Consider the following 18,614-nt stretch of genomic DNA (forward strand, 5'->3'; position numbering starts at 1 on the left):
TGTGGCACCACAGCAGTGGAAAAACATGTTTCCAAACCATGGATCCTTATGGATCCTTACGATTTCTGCTTCGGATCCCCTGAAGCTCATCATCCAGTCACATATCAAGTCCATGAGCAAAGTTTGCACCACAGAAATCATGGATACACGACTTTGTGGCAGCGCCAGGGACCAAAAACTTGGTTTGGAACCACAGATCCTCTTGGATCCACTTGATTTTTGCCTTGGATTCCCCCAAGATCACCATCCAATCACATATCATGTCCATGGGCAGAGTTTGCACTCCAGAAATCGTGGATCCACGGCTTCGTGGCAGTGCAGGGACCTAAAACTTGATTTTGGACAATGGATCCTCATGGATCCACATGATTTTTGTTTTGGATCCCCCCAGCCTCACCATCTATTCTTATATCATGTCCATGGGCAGAGTTTGCACCCAGAAATTGTGGATCCACGGCTTCGTAGCAGCGCCAGGGATCAAAAACTTGGTTTTGGACCATGAATCCTCATGGATCCCCATGATTTCTGCTTCGGATCCCCCGAAGCTCATCATCCAGTCACATATCATGTCCATGGGCAGAGTTTGCACCCCAGAAATCATGGATCCACGGCTTCATGGCAGCGCCAGAAACCAAAAACTTGGTTTAGAACCACGGATCTTCATGAATCCACATGATTTCTGCTTTGGATCCCCCCAAGCCCTCCATCCAATCACATATCATGTCCATGGGCAGAGTTTGCACCCCAGAAATCATGGATCCATGGCTTCCTGGCAGCGCCAGGGACCAAAAACTTTGTTTCGGACCACGGATCCTCTTGGATCCACATGATTTTTGCTTTGGATCCCCCCAGCCCTACTATCTCTTCTTATATAATGTCCACGGGCAGAGTTTGCACCACAGAAATCATGGATCCACGGCTTCGTGGCAGCGCCTGGGACCAAAAACTTGATTTTGAACCACAGATCCTCATGGATCCACATGATTTTTGCTTTGTATTCCCCTGAGATCACCATCCAATCACATATCATGTCTATGGGCAGAGTTTGCACCATAGAAACCGTGGATCCACGGCTTCGTGGCAGTACCAAGGACCAAAAACTTGTTTTTGGACCGCAGATGCTACTGGTTCTTCATGTTTTCTGCTTTGGGTCCAGCCAAATTCATAATCAAATCAGATATAATGTCCATGGGCAGAGCTCACACAACAGAAATCATGAATCCATGTGGCAAAACCACAGAGCAAAAACAAGGTTTTGAACCATAGATCCTCATGATATTTGCTTTGGGTCACCCTAGCATCGCCATCAAATCACAGATCCTGTTTATGGGCAGAGTTTGCACCACAGAGATCATGGATCCATGACTTCATGGCAGCACCATGGCCTAAAAAAATGGTTCCAGACCATGGATCCTAATGATTTTTGCTTTGGGCCACCATACAGCTTGAACCACAAAATCACGGACAGATGGCTTTGTGGCAACACCAGTGAGCCAAACCATGGTTTTGAAACATGTTTTCTCACTGATCCTCATGATTTTTGCTTTTCATCACCCCAAGCTCACCATCCAGTCACATATCATGTCCATGGGCAGGTTTTGCATGATAGAATTCATGGATCCACAGCTTCTTGTCAACATCATGGAGCCAAAATATGGTTTTGAAACATGGATCCCCATGGATCCTCCTGGGTTTTACTTGGAGTCACCACAACATCACCATCAAATCTCGTATCATATCCATGGCACAACTTGCACCACAGAAAACATACATCCACACTTTCTTTGAGAAGCCATGCTGTAAAAACACGTTTTACCATGGATTCTCATTGATCTTTGGAGTTTTTGCGTTGGATGACCCCAGTACCCCCATCATATCACATATCATGACGATGGTCATGGTTTACATCAGAAATGTCTTGGATCCATGAGTTCATGACACCATTCTGCCAAAAGATGGTACTGAAGCACAGATCCTCTTGGATCCTCAAAGTCTTTGCATTCAGTCACCCAAACATACCATAAAACACACCATAAGATATGATGTCCATGGGCATAGCTTGCTCTACGGCTTAGCAACAACACCATGGAACAAATGCATGGTTCCAGACCATGAATCCTCATGGATCCTTATGATGTCTGCACTGGTTCAGAAGAAATACACCATTAAATCACATAGTGGCCCCCCCAAATTGTATTTTAATTCTGTATAGGAGATAGTGAATTAATTAATTGAATACCTCTTGATTACATTATTAATTTGGAGTGATTGATTGGATTATCTTTATATTATTTTATTAATCAAATTGGGCTATTAGAATCATAGAGTTGAAAGGGACCTCCAGGGTCATCTATCGGGAGATGGTTTACACCTTACGACGGTAGGGAAAAGGGTGTTTGGTAACAGCCTTGCTAACCTAATAAGGAGGGCTTTAAACTAAATTGTATGGGGGAGCGAGACAATAATTAAAAGCCTCGTATGATGCCAGAAACTGGTGATAAGAACATTAAAGATTTGCAGAGAGTGGCGCATATGCTAGGTGATGTGAACTTTCAGGTTTGTATGGAAAATAAACCCTCAGGATGCATAAAACGTGGATTCCAATGTCTCTACACTAATGCACAGAGTATGGGAAACAAACAGGAGGAACTGGAAGAGCTAATACAGGAAGGAGACTTTGATATAATAGGCCTTACTGAAACTTGGTGGGATGACACTCATAACTGGAATATTAGAATTCAGGGGTACAACTTATTTAAAAGGGACAGACAAATGAGAAAGGGCAGAGGCGTAGCGTTATATGTGAAGGAGGTATATACTTGTGAGGAAATATGTAACTCTGAACATGGTAGCTAAGTTGAGAGTCTCTGGGTAAAAATAAAAGGAGTAAGAAAAAAACAGTGATATTATGGTGGGGGTCTGCCATAGACCACCAAGCCAGGCTTCCTTTTCTGGAAAGTGAAGAAAGAAACAAGGGGATCTGCTATCTTGGACTTGATTCTCTCCAACAAGGAAGAATCGATTAAAGAAGTGGAAATAGTGGACACCCTGGGCAGTAGTGACCATGTGATTTTGGAATTTACAGTCTTAGGGAAGGGAAAAGCTATACATAATCAGACGTACAGATTGGACTTCAGAAAGGCAAACTTTGAAAAAACTTATTTTATTTATTTTATCAAATTTATATCCAGGCCTTCCCTTAGCCTACCTCCCAAGAAAGCCTGTTCCACTGAGGAATCGCTCTAACGGTCAGGAAGTTCTTCCTAATGTTGAGCCAGAAACTCTTTTGATTTAATTTCAACCCATTGGTTCTGGTCCTACCTTCCGGGGCCACAGAAAACAATTCCACACCATCCTCTATAAGACAGCCCTTCAAGTACTTGAAGATGGTGATCATATCACCTCTCAGCCTTTCTGGGTGCAAACTCTGCCCACGGACATGATATGTGATTGGATGGAGGGCTTGGGGGGATCCAAAGCAGAAATCACATGGATCCATGAGGATCCGTGGTCCAAAAACAAGTCTTTGGTCCCTGGCGCTGCCACGAAGCCGTGGATTCACAATTTCTGAGGTGCAAACTCTGCCCATGGACATGATATGTGATTGGATGGAGGGCTTGGGGGAATCCAAAGCAGAAATCACGTGGATTCATGAGGATCCATGGTCCAAAACCAAGTTTTTGATCCCTGGAGCTGCCACGAAGCTGTGGATCCATGATTTCTGTGGTGCAAACTCTGCCCATGGACATATGTGACTGGATGGAGGGCTTGGGGTGGCCCAAAGCAAAAATCATGAGGATCCATGATGATCTGTGGTTTGGAAACATGTTTTTTCAGTGCTGTGGCACCACAGATTCGTGGAGGCATGATTTTTCTGGTGCTGTCTATAGTCTAAGAGAGGATCTACAACATGATGTTGGTTTGATTTCATTTCACGATAAAAATCATATGAATTCATGAGGGTCCATGCTTTGGAACCCTGTTTTTGCACTGCTGAGGCGCCACGAATTCGTGGAGGTATAATTTTTGTAGTCCTGCCTGTAGTCTAAGACAGGATCTACAGAATAATACTGGTTTTATTTCATTTCAATGTAAAAATCATACAAATTCATGAAGATCCATGTAGATCCGACTTTTACCCAGACCCCTTCACTACGTACTGTGCCTATATGTGTTGTAACTGGTTTAAGTTCCTCAGTTTCTGGTTGAATATTCATATAAACATTTGGGTTGCATGCATATTATTGTGTAAAATATGTATTATTGTGTAAAATATGTTTCCATTGAGGTATTTCATAACTTTTTAAACAATCCTGTGAGGCAATGGTTTGACGAGAGTTTCTGAGCAGGACTGGAATTGGATTCTCTTGCATTTAAATTCATGGTTTTATGATAATTAAATAATGACTCATGGCACAAACGCTACTGTGATTAACATGTGGAATTCACTGCCACAGGAGGTGGTGGCAGCTACAGGCATAGCCAGCTTCAAGAGGGGGTTAGATAAAAATATGGAGCAGAGGTCCATCAGTGGCTATTAGCCACAGTGTGTGTGTGTGTATAATTTTTTGGCCACTGTGTGACACAGAGTGTTGGACTGGATGGGCCATTGGCCTGATCCAACATGGCTTCTCTTATGTTCTTACTGCATGCTACAGAAACATTTCACTATTGCAGCAGTCAGTTTAAACGGAAGCAGGTTGAGACTGAAAAATTCTGACACATAAGCTTAACATATATTGTATGAATTAGTAGAGTACACCTACGTGCAGTGAGCTAAACCAGAATCTGCAGTTCTGAAGCACTGTAAACAATGTTAGAATCTCACAGATTCTTCTTTTAGATATAGGCCAATTCATGTGACTATCTTATTGTGCTGAAGACAAAGAATGAAGTGATCCACACTATTCATAAGGCAGTGCAACTTAAATGATTGCCTCAGTACATGCTTAATTTGTAACTCAATCCCTGTTTACTGATGTGCCACTCAATCCACTTCCAGCAATTTTGTAATCGCATAATTGTTTTACCAAATACTGAACTCTGTATTAATTTACTCAACATTTGCCATGAACCATGGGTTGAGGACATAGGCTAATTATATTTTCCTTGTTTTGTCAGGGTTTCTGACCTCTAAACCTGTGGGATTTATTACTGTTTTGCAGGGCCTGTAAAACAGAGCTGTTCCACCAGACCTTTAGTTGAGACAAGAGGGCATCCACAGTGAAGCTCCCCATCATAATATGATCCTTCGATCCACACTCCAGTTAAAGCTGTATATTAAGGTCATACTGCTGTCTGCTTTTAGACTGTATTACTGTTTTAAATTGTTTTTATAGTCTATTAATGTATCTGTCTATGATGTAATCCACTCTGAGCCCATTCACAAGGAGAGTGGAATACAAATCTAAATAAATAAGGCCCTCAGAGCAACTTCTTTTGTATTTAGCCCTTTAATAGGAACCATGTGCTTAACATACAATTTCTCTCTGTGGAGAGGGAACTAGTCCTTGTCTTCCTGTCCAGAGCTCCCTGGGAAAATTCAGGACTGGTCATTTCCCCATTATTGAGGAAGCATAAGCAAGGGGGCAGAAGCCTTGAGAAACTTATGAAACCTACGTACTTTCCCAAGAACTCTGTGTGCATTTCCTAGAGTTGCTATGGGTAAGCAGTTAGGTCCTTATGCAAGAAACAGTGGGTTTGTTGATTGGATTCAGGCTTTAGACCAGTGTTTCCCAAAGTGGACAATATTGCCCCCTGGGGGGTGCTGGAACAATCCAGGGGGGTGCTAGTAGCCTTGGGTGCAATTGGGGGGGGGTGAATAAAAATAAGGGGGCGGTGGAAGCATAAAGGAAAGAGAAGAGAAGAGAAGAGAAGAGAAGAGAAGAGAAGAGAAGAGAAGAGAAGAGAAGAGAAGAGAAGAGGGTGGAAGGTGTCAAAGCATCACGTTTTTGAGAGGTATCCAGATTTTCTAATTTAGAGAAAAATTCCCATTAACAAAAATAGATGGTTCTGTTTTGTCTGTTACTTAGTGCAAATTCACCCAATTAGACTAGTAATGAGGACCAGAACTCCTTCCACTTAAAATATAAGAAGGATGTAGTTTATTTACAAGACTGAATTAAAAAATAGAGGTTTAAAGACCAACAAGGAACACATAAACAAAAAACCTTACTAGCTATCCTAGCCAATACTTGCTACAGCTAGCAGCTTCTCAAGGTTGGTTGCAGTTTCTCTCTCAGCAATACAGTTCAAGTCAGGACAGTGGAAGCACTGAGACAATTGCAGAAACTTCTCTGAAGAGTTCTAACCTGTGGATTTCTCCTCACAAGGTTTTCTGCAGAGCATCTAGCTTCCTACAGTCCTCTGGTTACCAGGTGGTTGCTTCTGTTGATTTTAGCCAACTGCAATGCCCCAGACACAGGGATGTTTTCTGCAGGAGCAGCATGTGGGAGTAGGCAGGGTAGGCCTAGGGTGCCTCCTTACTCCCCCTTCCCATGTGGCACTATCTCACAAGCCAGCAGGCAAGCTGAGAGCCCCGGGCAGTGCTACTGCACTGCTGCTTTTCTTCACAGGGCAAATGTTGCCTATGCTTGTCAGAGACTTCCAAGGAAGCCTTCAAAGAGAGCCCCATTTTACCACTGCCTGCTGCTTTCAGGATCAAAGCGGCTGGCTGACAGCACCTTTCCATTGCACTAGTCAGAGCTGATGAGTGCAATGGGAAGGTGCTGCCCGCCCAGCCACTTTCAACCTGAAAGTAGCAGGCAGCAGTAAAATGAGGCACTCTTCTGAGGCTTCCAAGGAAGCAGACGTTTGCCCTGTGAAGAAAAGTGGCAGTGCAGCAGCACTTTTGTGCACTGCCTAAGGCTCTCACCTTGCCTGCTGGCTGGCACGATGATGTCATTACTGGTGTGCAAAGAATATCCCCCCTTAGGAGCACATGGGGGGCATGCCTAGGGCGGCAGAACCTCTAGCACCAGCACTGATCTTCTGCTCCTCTTCTTGAGTTCGGATATTTTACTAATCAACTTATATTGCTTACTGGCTGACAAAGTGCTAGAATTGTGCAATCAGTCATTGATACAAAACAACCAATTTAGCTGGGCCCATCTAGATCTTCTCCTGTCAAATACCTGTCAAACTAAATGGCCTCCTGTCAGTTGGAATTGACAATTCACAGGTGTTTACTATTTTACAAGTGTTTGCCATTAAGAACATGGTCTCTAGGCTTACTTAAGCTGATAGCAACCCACACAAACACTTAGAACTTGGGCATTGTCATTTTTCAGGTAATGATGCAGACAAACACAATTTCTTGACAGGAGGCTTCTGCGACTTGTGGACGGGGCACTATGGCAGTCTAGTCTGCCCTCCCAGCCCAATCCTGTAGCTGTGACACAGTCATTAAAAAAACTAAGCAATGACCAACTGGCATTACCTCAAAGAAGCCCCCCCTCTCTCCATAGTAGTAAAGCCTCTTCAAAGAAACTTCCTTATTCTTTCATGTCATTCCGGAATCAGTTAAATGTTTCCTAAATCACCTGAAGCCAGGAGCCCACTGCTGGCTGCCTGCTTCATTCATTACTTCATGTTTCCCATGCTCTGACCTTACTTCCCATAGAGCTGACTGAGATAAACAGATATAAACAGCTGCTGCAAATACTACTTTAATCTCTGCACTGCTGATGGTAAGTAATGATTGCAAAATTAAAGAAATTGCAAAGGTGGCTTTTTCCCAAATATTCATGTGTGTGTGTGGGGGGGGGGTAGGGTTCCCAAGTCTGAGTCAAGAAATATCTGGAGATTTAGCTTCCGGTTTTGAGTCATGGAGGATTGAGGTGCTTCTCAGTAGAGGAGCAGACCAGAGCCTCTGTTCTGGGCAGAGAAGGCGATCCTAACGCCTGCTGCCTTCTCCCAGGCAGGGAGAAGCCCAAGACATGCATATTAAATTCTGAGGGGATTTACTTTGGCTGACGAGGAATTCCAGTGGGGTTCCTTTTTAGCTTTGAAGGGTCCCTGGAGAAGGATTGCATTCCAATGTCCACAGAGGACCTCTGAGATTATTACATTGACTTAAATTCACCAGAATTCAAAGCTTGTTTGGAACTGAATAACGTCTATTTTTGAAGAGAATGGTGTTTAAAAGGATCACAATTTTAAAAGTAAAAGATCTTTATCTATCACTCTGGACTAAAATAAGACTTATTTGAAATAAAGATAAAGGTCTGGATCCAACTATGCTATGTTAAAGTAAGGAAGATAAAGGAGGGGGTAAATTTGGGACTAATGAACTTGGAGAAATAAGGTTAAAAGAAAGAAACAACTGTTGTTTTGAATACCTGTGGTCGGGTTAGACAACCCCCTCCAAAACAGATCTGCTGACTTGTGGGATGTCACAGGAAATGGTGATATAGAACTAACGCGAGATTTCTTTTTTTCTTTTCTTTTTTTAATGGTTTTATTTATATTCCAATCCTATAACATATATATATTTACAGAGAAAAGATTTCGATACACAAAGTAAAACAAAGGATTAAGATCATCCTATACCACTCAATTGCTTACATGAAGAGGTGAATTGTGGTTTAATACCCGCTACCAGAATATTAAGGCCCATCATTTGCCTAAATCAATGTAATCAAGACTGTAAATCACAATAAAGTTCATTTTTTATCCAACCAATTATATACTTTCTCCCATTTTTGTTTCGCTTCACTTTTCGGTGTTCCTTTAACCATATTAGCTAAGATATCCATTTCCGCTACCTGAAGGATTTTCTGAATTACCTCTTCCTTTTGTGGGACTACTTTTAATCTCCAAACTTTAGCATATAAAATTCTTGCCGCGGTCAGAATGTATACAGTGATATTTTCATCTTCACGGGGAACAATAACTAACGAAAGTAACATAGTTTCTGGCTTAAAAACAAAATTTACCATAAGTATTTCTTTTAACATTGAGTGAATTATTATCCAGTATCTCTTTGCTATATGGCACGTCCACCATAAATGATAGAAGGATCCTATCATCCTTTCACATTTCCAACATTTGGGGGATATAGACTGCCTGATCTTATTTAACTGCACCGGAGTAATGTACCATCTGTGGAATAACTTAAAAAAATTCTCTCTAAAATTAACAGGCTTTATAATCTTATAATTATTTTTCCACAGTAATTCCCAGTGTTCCAGCGTTATATTTCTTTTCAGATTTTTGGACCATTTTAACATAGTTTCTTTCACCACTTCCTCCTCGAGCTCAATTTGGCTTTAATGTTACAAGAGAAAGGAATCATGTATAGGTGGTTAGTTCCAGAAGGTATGCTGTTTACTTTCGCAAATAATAGATTTAAGATTGATTCAACGCATAAACTGGACGAATTTATCAAAAATTATACTAGTAACTGGCAAAAAAAGTCAAAAGGGAAAAATTCAAGGGATCTAGACGATCAATTAGAACAAAAGGACACAACAATTGGCGGATTTACTGCTCTTAAATGAACGAGAAGAGGGAGAGGTTCCCCAAGCAGAAGAATTGTTACAAAGGGAGACAAGGTTGCAGAAAAAGAAGAGAATCCAATAGAAAGCTCCAGATTGAAACATGGCAAGTAATTTAAAAATTATATCTTTAAATGTTAATGGCTTAAATTCTCTGCAAAAAAGAAAGAGAGTCTTTTTACAACTTAAAAAATTAAACGCAGGCATCATCTGCCAACAAGAAACACATGTTAGGAAAAAAGATGAATTTCTTTTATATAATAAGAGGCTGGGGAAGGCAGTCATAACTTCTGAGGTCGACAAGAAAAAGAGAGGATTGGTGACATATATCAGAGAAGATCTCCAAGCAGAGTTAATTTTTGAGAGTAAGGATGCTAGATTGCAAGGAATTGAAATAATAAAAGAGTCTAAAAAATTTCTTCTTGTGAATGTTTATGCTCCTAATGATAAACAGGGTCTTTTTTACAGAAATTTATATCGTAAAGTGGCTGAATCTGAGTATGATAACTTTTGCATTATTGGTGATTTTAATGCGGTTTACGATCCAGATTTAGATAGGAGCCCTAGAACTGATAACAAGAAACGTAGGGGGCTGGGTAGTAATACTCTCCCAGAAAGTTTCTGCAGAATGGTGGAAGAATTTACTTTAGTTGATGTTTGGCGCACATTTAATTTGAATAGAAGAGATTATACCTTTTTTTCAAATAGACACTGTTCTTGGTCAAGGATAGACATGGTTTGGATCTCAACAGGCCTAATTAAAATAGTCGATGAAGTTGAGATTTTGCCCTCTACAATAGCTGATCACTCTCCTATTATGTTATTGATGAGGACAGCCAGGAGGAAAACAGGCTGGAGAATGAACCCAAGCTTGACGAAAGATAAAAAAATTTGTCCGCTATATAGGAGAAGAGTTGAAATTTTTTTTTAAAACAAACATTCATAAGGATACTTCCTACTCAACGATTTGGGAAGCGATTAAAGCCTTTTTCAGGGGACTAGTTATTAGCTATAGTGCACATAAAAGACGTGAGGTTTCAAATGGTGAATTTCGCAGTCGTGAAGCCGTTTTTTATTAAACTAAATCAGTTGACAAGAACTTTTATATGGCAGGGAAAGAAACCCAGGGCAAGATGGAAGATCCTAACAGACAAAAAAGAAAATGGAGGTCTGGGCCTTCCTAATTATGAGAATTACTATCTAGCATGCTCATCTGCATGGTTAAAAGAATGGATTATACTGGAAGACAACCGTTTATTGGCCTTAGAAGGATGTGATTTACAGGCCGGGTGGCATTCAAACTTACGGTATACTGAAAAACCACAAAATTATTTTAAAAACCATCTAATACGTAAATCTCTCCAACAAGTTTGGATCAAAATTAAGAGAAAAATTTATGATAAAACACCTAGATGGCTTTCCCCTGTAGAAGCATCAACTTTACCTCAATTATGGTCTTTCAGAAGAGTGATCAGGTATGCAGATTTATTGGATGAAAATAACAAAATTAGAAAGAAGGAGGATTTGGAAGCGAGGGGAATTACAATGGACTGGTGGGTAATGACACAAGTGTTATCAAAATACAATAAAGATAGAGTATCTGGCTTCACTAAAGAAAATTTTGATTTTGACTTAATTATAGCCACAAGACAGGAAAAAGTTATTAAGAAGGTTTATAATTATATAATGCAAAGCGAGATTTCTCAACCATCAAAAACGAGACTTTGTGGCAAGAAAGGAAGGAAGTGGCCATTAAGAGAAGGGAAAACTGCAAGCCTCCTAGCCCTCTCTGGGACTATAAATCATAGAGAAGTACTGGTGGCCATTAAAAGAAGGTCAAAAGTTTAAAAGAATTTAAAAAGTAAATGGGACTTTAAAAAATAGTGGAGCCGGCAGATATCATCATTAAAAGATGAGATCTATTGAACTAGATGTTATGATTCAATTTTGGAGCACTCCAGCTTTAATCTATAAGACTGTGCAATTGGAAATCAATTTGGTGAGGTCAACTTCAGAGCCTATTTTAGCAATGGGCAGGCAGTGATGTCTGTGCATAAATCAGGAGCAAAGCAGATTTGTGCGAGGGCTAGGTCACTTGAAGAAGCAAAAATGGCTAAATGGCAGGAGGCAATAGAAGCTATGGAGGCAAGATTGGCAAAAGTAATAAAGGAATCAATAACAGAAAGTAAGAAGGAATTAAAAAAAAGATATTGAATCCAGTGCAGAGGCGGTTAAAAAAGAAATTGAAGATCTCAGGAAAGACTCCCAAGCAGCGTTAAAGAAAGTGGAGGTAGAAGAAAAGGTGAAAGACCAAGATTCAAGAATTGATACAGTGGATTCCACTATTAAAAAATGCAGGAGAAAGCAGTGCTACAAGACTGTAAACAAATGGAAAAATTTCCGAAGCAAGACAGAATGATAATTTGGTACATCCTTTCAGCTGCACGGACATTATATGCGCAGATGTGGAAGCAAGATAAAATACCAGAACAGTGGGACTGAACTTTAAAAGTTATGCATTGGAGTGAAATGGACAAGCTTACAAGAATCTTAAAAGAATATGATCTAGAGAATTTAAAAATGTGGGGAAAATTTCAAAAATATGTTGAAAAACAATGGAAGGTTAAAGGATATCTGGCGATTTTTGACAATGGTTGAACTTTAGAGGAATAATAAATGGACTCCAGTCAAAAAGCGAGACAATGTGAACATATTTTTTTTTCAACTTTGTTTTGATAAGGACTAAAGGATTATAATAAAGATGGATTATAATTATAACATGTTTTTTTCTTTCCTTTTTTCTTCTTGTTTTAAGAATTTTTTATGAAGATTCTTTAACTGATAAAATTACCTTTTATTTTTAACAATTTAATTAAAATACACCATTGGAGGTCATGAAAAGGGGGGGAGGGAGGAGAAAAATGTAATGTATTTGTATTAATTTTTATAAGTATTATTACAATATATTGCAGTATAATAAAAATTGGTTTAAACAAAAAAGAAATATCTGGAGATTTTGGGGGTAGAACCAGGAGACCTTAGGATGGAGCCTGGAGCAAGGCTGTGGCAAGCACAATTGAATTCTGAAAGAAGTTCTAGCAATCACATTGTTTAAATGCCTTCCTTCCATTTGAAACAATGAAGGATAGGGGCTCCTTCTTTGGGACCTTAAAGAAATGGATCCCCTGGTCCAACTGCTTTGAAACTTGGTGTTTTGAGTAGTGGCACTGGATGCTATGCTGAGCATTTGGTGCCTCTACCACTGGATGCTATGCTGAGCATTTGGTGCCCTCCCAGAGCCCCAGATAACCATGGATCAATTCTCCATTCTACCCTATTTTTATTTTAATATTATCCTTTGTTATCTTAATTTTCTGTGTGTAAAAATTTTCAAGTTGGAGATTGCAGGGCTGCAAGTTTGTTGGAACTGAATCCATTTGAAAGAGAAGTGGATGAACAAGACTGAGAAGTAGGACTTAACTGACCACAACATTTTGCAAGCCAGAACTAATTGGTGAATTGATATATATATACAAGACTGCCTGTTGCTTTTCCTGTTTACTGCTACATGCATATTTTATCTTCACTGGTTTTGTTGCATTGTTCTGTATGATGGAAGTGATGCATTGTATACTATATTTCAATTGTTGTTACCTGCCCTGAACCCACTTGCAGGGAGGGTGGGATAATAATTATAAAGAAATTTCAAAAATTCTCTGTGTATGCAAATGTTACTATGGTTGATTTTATAAAATAATTTTAGAATTTCAAGCTTCAAAATGGCTTCTTTACAACATCTTTGTTTACCCTGTGTGCAAATATGTCACTGCATCTTTTAGTCCACTTCTTGAAGGTAGATTACCAGGGGAGTGCTGAGTATTTTTTTTTTTTCTGAAAAAGGGGGCATTAGGTCAAATAAGTTTGGGAACTTCTGCTCTAGACCTATGTTAAGACCTATGTAATTAGGGTTGCCAGATTTGTATTGGAGAGGGTAGGGTTTGGGGAAGGGAGGGGCCTCAGCGTGGTCCAATGACACAGAGTCCACCCTTCAAAGCAGGCATTTTCTCCCGAGGAGCTGTTCTCTGTCAAATTTTTGTCACTGTTTGGTCTTAGCTCAGGAAAAATGGCCCCAGAGCAAACTAATTTATGCAGTAGCTCACAAAGTAAAATTTTTGCTCACAAGACTCCACAGTTTAGAGAGAGTATTGTTGGAAACCCTGTGTAATATAGGCGAATGAAGGATTAGTTGAAGGTAGTTGCATTAAATATTTTATTGCTGTTTTTCTTGCCTGGCTTCCTGTCATTCTGTTAGCCCAGGAGAATATTTTTGGACCCCTCCTGAAGTATCCTGTGTACTTATATGATAACATTTCGATTTGGTCATGTGACTTACCTTTTCTAAAGTGACAAGTTTCTATTACTGATTTACCATCCTCTTCTGATTACAGCAGTAATTAAAGGGTACTATTCTGGGTTAAGTGATCTTGATCATACTTACTTATGCCCTGACATGCCACTGTCTCCTCCATTCTCAAAAGGCTATTTGTTGACCCGTTTCTGCTGTCCAACTACCACCCAATTTCCCCTTCTTTTTGTAGTCTCTCAATATCTAGAGCATGCTGCTTTATTTATTTACATTTTTATAGTCTGCCTTTGTCGTTGGGACTCAAGGCCAATTACACTATGCAAATCAGTGAAATTATAGAATAAGACAGTTTATAAGCAAGGTAACAAAACTAGGATTACAGAAATCTAAACAAAGCATAAGTATTAGATATGCTATGCTAATAGTGACAAAAAGTGAAAATAATGTTGTGAGAACATATGACAGATAGCATATACTATACACAGAAATCTCCCAAGTCCTGTTCCTATTATTCATATATTTTTGAACCACCGCATTGTAATTTACCTTTGTAATTTGCCTTTATATAAAATGCACCCCTGGATATTGTTTTCCACAGCTTGCAGAATTCCAAAAGTGTGATGGCCTTCCTAACCTTCTCAGAGAGGCCGTTCCACAAGGAGAGGCCCACAACAGAGAATGTGCATGTGTGACAAGGCAACTATTTTATTAATCACCCTACTTAAATGATCACATTGTTTCTTCAGTTGCCAAATATTTCCCTTCAGAAATCAGCACAGTAGACACAGGTAAAGACTGAAACAGTTTTTGTTTTATTTGAACAAGCTGGCAAGGAAGGGAATCAATATTTGCATAGGGTTTTAGATTTGGAATAGATAGGCAGAAAGTTAAATCTAAACACAGAACGATGAATTCACAAGAGATGATTTTATACTTAAAGTTGTTTGGCTTTCAGTAAAGATATTGCAGATGTTATGAAACTTATTCTTAGAGGTTACTTGTCATAGAGTTCCTTGTAAACTTCTCACTTGAAGATGGAGGCTCAGATAGCAGCCGCTGCCAAGTCCGCATTTTTTCATCTTAGGCGGGCAAGGCAGCTGGCCCCGTTCCTGGAGCGCGACAACCTAGCAACAGTGATCCATGCTACGGTCACCTCGAGGTTGGACTACTGCAATGCCCTCTACATGGGGCTGCCCCTGTCCCGGACTCAGAAATTGCAGCTGGTGCAGAATGCCGCGGCCCGGCTGTTATTGGGTCTCCCAAAGTGGGGACACATTCGGCCGGGTCTTCGGACTCTGCACTGGCTTCCAGTGATATACTGAGTCCGGTACAAGGTGCTGGTTATTACCTTTAAAGCCCTATATGGCCTGGGACCTGCCTACCTGAAGGACCGTCTCTCCCCACATGTTCCCCAGAGAGCACTGAGGTCAGGAACACAAAATCTCCTCACTGTCCCCGGGCCAAAAGAAGCCCGCTTGAAATCCACCAGAGAAAGGGCTTTCTCCGTTATGGCCCCCACATGGTGGAAACAGCTGCCGGAGGAGGTGAGGGCCCTGTGGGACCTGGTTCAGTTCCGCAGGGCCTGTAAGACGACCCTCTTCCGGCTAGCTTACACCTAGCTAGGATGAAAACTTGATGTAACTTGGCCAGATGTCTGTTTATATGTAATCGAAATGTTAACTGGTTTTTAAGGTTTTAACTGTTTTAAATATTTAATTGTTTATATACTTAAATTGTTTAATTTTTATGTTTGACCAATCTTTGGAAGTAGCCCTGAGCCACTCGTGGGAAGGGCGGGATATAAATCACGAATAAATAAATAATTAAATAAATAAACACAGTCTTGAGAGTGTACTCAGCTTTGTCCCTGTGTTTAAGACTAAGGTCTTCTCACTAGACCCCTTTCCTGGTAAGATCATTATTATCTCTTCTTTAAGATAAAGAACTGGACCTTTTGGCATGTTGAGGACCTTTCAAATACCACTTCAAACCCTTTTGTCCAATTCTTATCTTCCACACTGACAACCTTTACACTCTGGACAGTAAGCTTAAACATGGAGAACTAAAATTCCCTCTCAAAATATGTGTGTGTGTTTTACACCCAGTGAGACTGTTCAACGTTTGGAAACAGTCTCCCATGAGAGCCTCTTCTAGGTTCAAAGTCATCCAACCAGAGTCAGTGCTAAGGAGTAGGCGACATAGGCCATCACCTAGAGTACCATCTGGTGGCAGAGGAGGGCTCCTACATGCACGGAATGTCAAGCAAGCCTGTGAGTGACAGTGCCTCCCCAGCAGCTCCATCCTGGAAAAGGAAATAGCAGCAGTCAGCCTTTCTTCTCTCTTTTCCCACGTGTGGAGCTGGCCAGCTGTATGCTGCCCCAGCCAGGGCATTTGTAGGCAGAGAAGTATTTTGGATCACCCTACTGCTGCCCGAGCCTTATTCCCCCAGGCATCATGCCTGCTGATGGATTAGCCCAAGAGGAAAGCAGCTGGAGAAACGATCAGCTTGCAAACTCACTACCTACCTACCTACCTCCCCCCACCCCCTCCCCCTTTCCTCAGCAGTGGTGGGCTGTCAACTGTCAGGTCCTGGATGCAAAGCAGCAGAATCTTGGATGCCAACACTGCAGCACAGAGGTAGACTGAAGGAACCTCCTCCCCCCACACATACCTCTTTCCCCACTGGCTCTTGCCTTCCCCTTGTAGAGTTGGCCAGGTGTTTTGAAGAGGGAAAGTCTCTTCTTGTTGTCTTTGGGATCCAGTTTTCCCTTTTTTGAGGACCAGGTTTGGAAGGCATCCTTCTCCTCTCCTTCGAACTGGGAGCTAGGGGTGTGCATTCGGTTTGGCCAAACCGAATCAACTGCCAAATCACCCTTGATTTGGCTGTATACGGAATCGCATACAGCCGAATCCAATTGGGGCCCATTATGCGGGTGCCGAGTATGGCTACCCATATACTTCCGTATAGATATTCGGAAGTATACGGAAATCCATGGGAAAGGTGGGAAAGGGGCTTCTGCAGCCTCAGGGGAGCTGCTTGCCTCCTTTCCTGCCTTTGGTAGCCTTTTCCCGCCTCTCCCATAGCCTCCCTGGGATCAGGGAGGGGGGGAGGGGGAAGAGGAACCCCAGCGGCCAATCCAAAGCATGCATTTGCAAAATGCATTGCAAATTGAGATTGTGCTGTGCTGGCCCTTGGCCTCAGCTGCTGCTGCTCTCTCTCAGCCTTACCAGACTTGCCTGGAGTAGAGAAGACGTCTAAGGTAAGACAGTCTTGGGGTTCTTGTTTTTATTTTAGTTGGTAAAAGAACTTTTTAGGACTCAGAGTCCCTTTACTTATCTAGATTTGGGTGGTGGGTACTAGCTTATTTGGGGTTAGGGTTGGGGGGTTCTGCTGGGGGAGGGGGCCTGGGGTGGGTAGGTTTTGCCAATTTGCCCATATCTTACTTTAGTGAGAGACTTTTAAAAGTGCAGTGTCCTTTTACTTTTCCTGATTTGGGTGGCTTGGATTTCTTGGGGTTAGGGTGAAGTTTTTTTTGAGGGGGGGGGAGGGCTTGGTAAAGTTCCTGTATTGTTAAAAGTTAAGGTTTTTTACTGTTTTAAAAGGATTCTGTGTTTGATTTGTTGCTGCTGTGTTGTGCTGCTGTTGTTCCTTTTCTCTTCTGGTTCTGGTTCTTGGGGGGGGGGGAGTGCTGTTTGGCCTAATTTTCATTGTTTAAAAGGCCACTTTTTTAACAGTTGAGTTCGTGTTGGCCTTTTGTTTTGATCTATTCTCTATTGCTGCAGGTTTTGCATCCTCCTGCCTCTTGTCCCCCTTTTCCTGGTTCTGGTTTTAGGGGGGGGGCGGTGTTGTTGACTGATTTGGTCTAGGTTTCTTATTGGTGAAAAGGCCACTTTTTTAACAGTTGAGTTACTTGGCCTTTTCTGATTGTGCTGTTTTTTGGGGGGGGTGGGTTAAAAGTTAAGTTTCTTTCTGTCACGTTTTGTTTTTTTTTAAATTACCTCTGGTTGGTGTGGGGGTTGGTGAGGGTGTGTGTGGGCTGTGTGGGCTGGGTCACTTTCATATTTTTATAGTTATTTTTGGAGTCTGAGTGTGCTTTCGGTTTGGCTAGGGCCACTAAATAGGCTGCCCCACTAATAAGGATGTTTTTAGGGATTGTGTTTTTTGAAATTAAAAAAAAATTAATCCAGTTTAGGGCTTTATCTCCTTTCAAAATTCAAGTAAGCCAGATAGGGGTGATTTAAAAAGATTTTAGGTTTCTCATAAAAGACAGCGTGACTACTAGGCCACATCAGGTTCCCTTTTAAAGAGACTAGGGTTGCAGTGCATCTTGCTTTCAGCCACTGAAAGCTGATGGTTTACCATAGGGTAAACCACAGCTTCTCTCAAGTTATAGGGGACACCTGATTTCTAGTTTGCAAGGAAATCAGGTTTGTCCCAGGATCTAGTTAGCAGAAGTTTAACTAGGAGGATATAACAAGGATTGCCTTGATCTTAAGGTAGCCTTTTAAAAACTGTAGCCAGGTAGAGGCAGGATCACCTAGTCTCCTAAACTTTACCAGACTACTACTACCCCAACCCAAAGAGAAACAGGTTAGGGACCAAAAAAACAAACAAGTTTTGGTAGGAGGGTTCTTAAAAAGAAGTCAGGGCACCTGTTGGTTCAGGGTACAGTGCAGTGAGTTAGGTTTGTAAAAAACCCCACTCTCAGTTCAGGTTGTGTGAGACTGGCCAAGGATGACATGAGTGACAG

This window comes from Heteronotia binoei, chromosome 3, assembly GCF_032191835.1.
Source record: "Heteronotia binoei isolate CCM8104 ecotype False Entrance Well chromosome 3, APGP_CSIRO_Hbin_v1, whole genome shotgun sequence".
Classification (NCBI taxonomy): domain Eukaryota; kingdom Metazoa; phylum Chordata; class Lepidosauria; order Squamata; family Gekkonidae; genus Heteronotia; species Heteronotia binoei.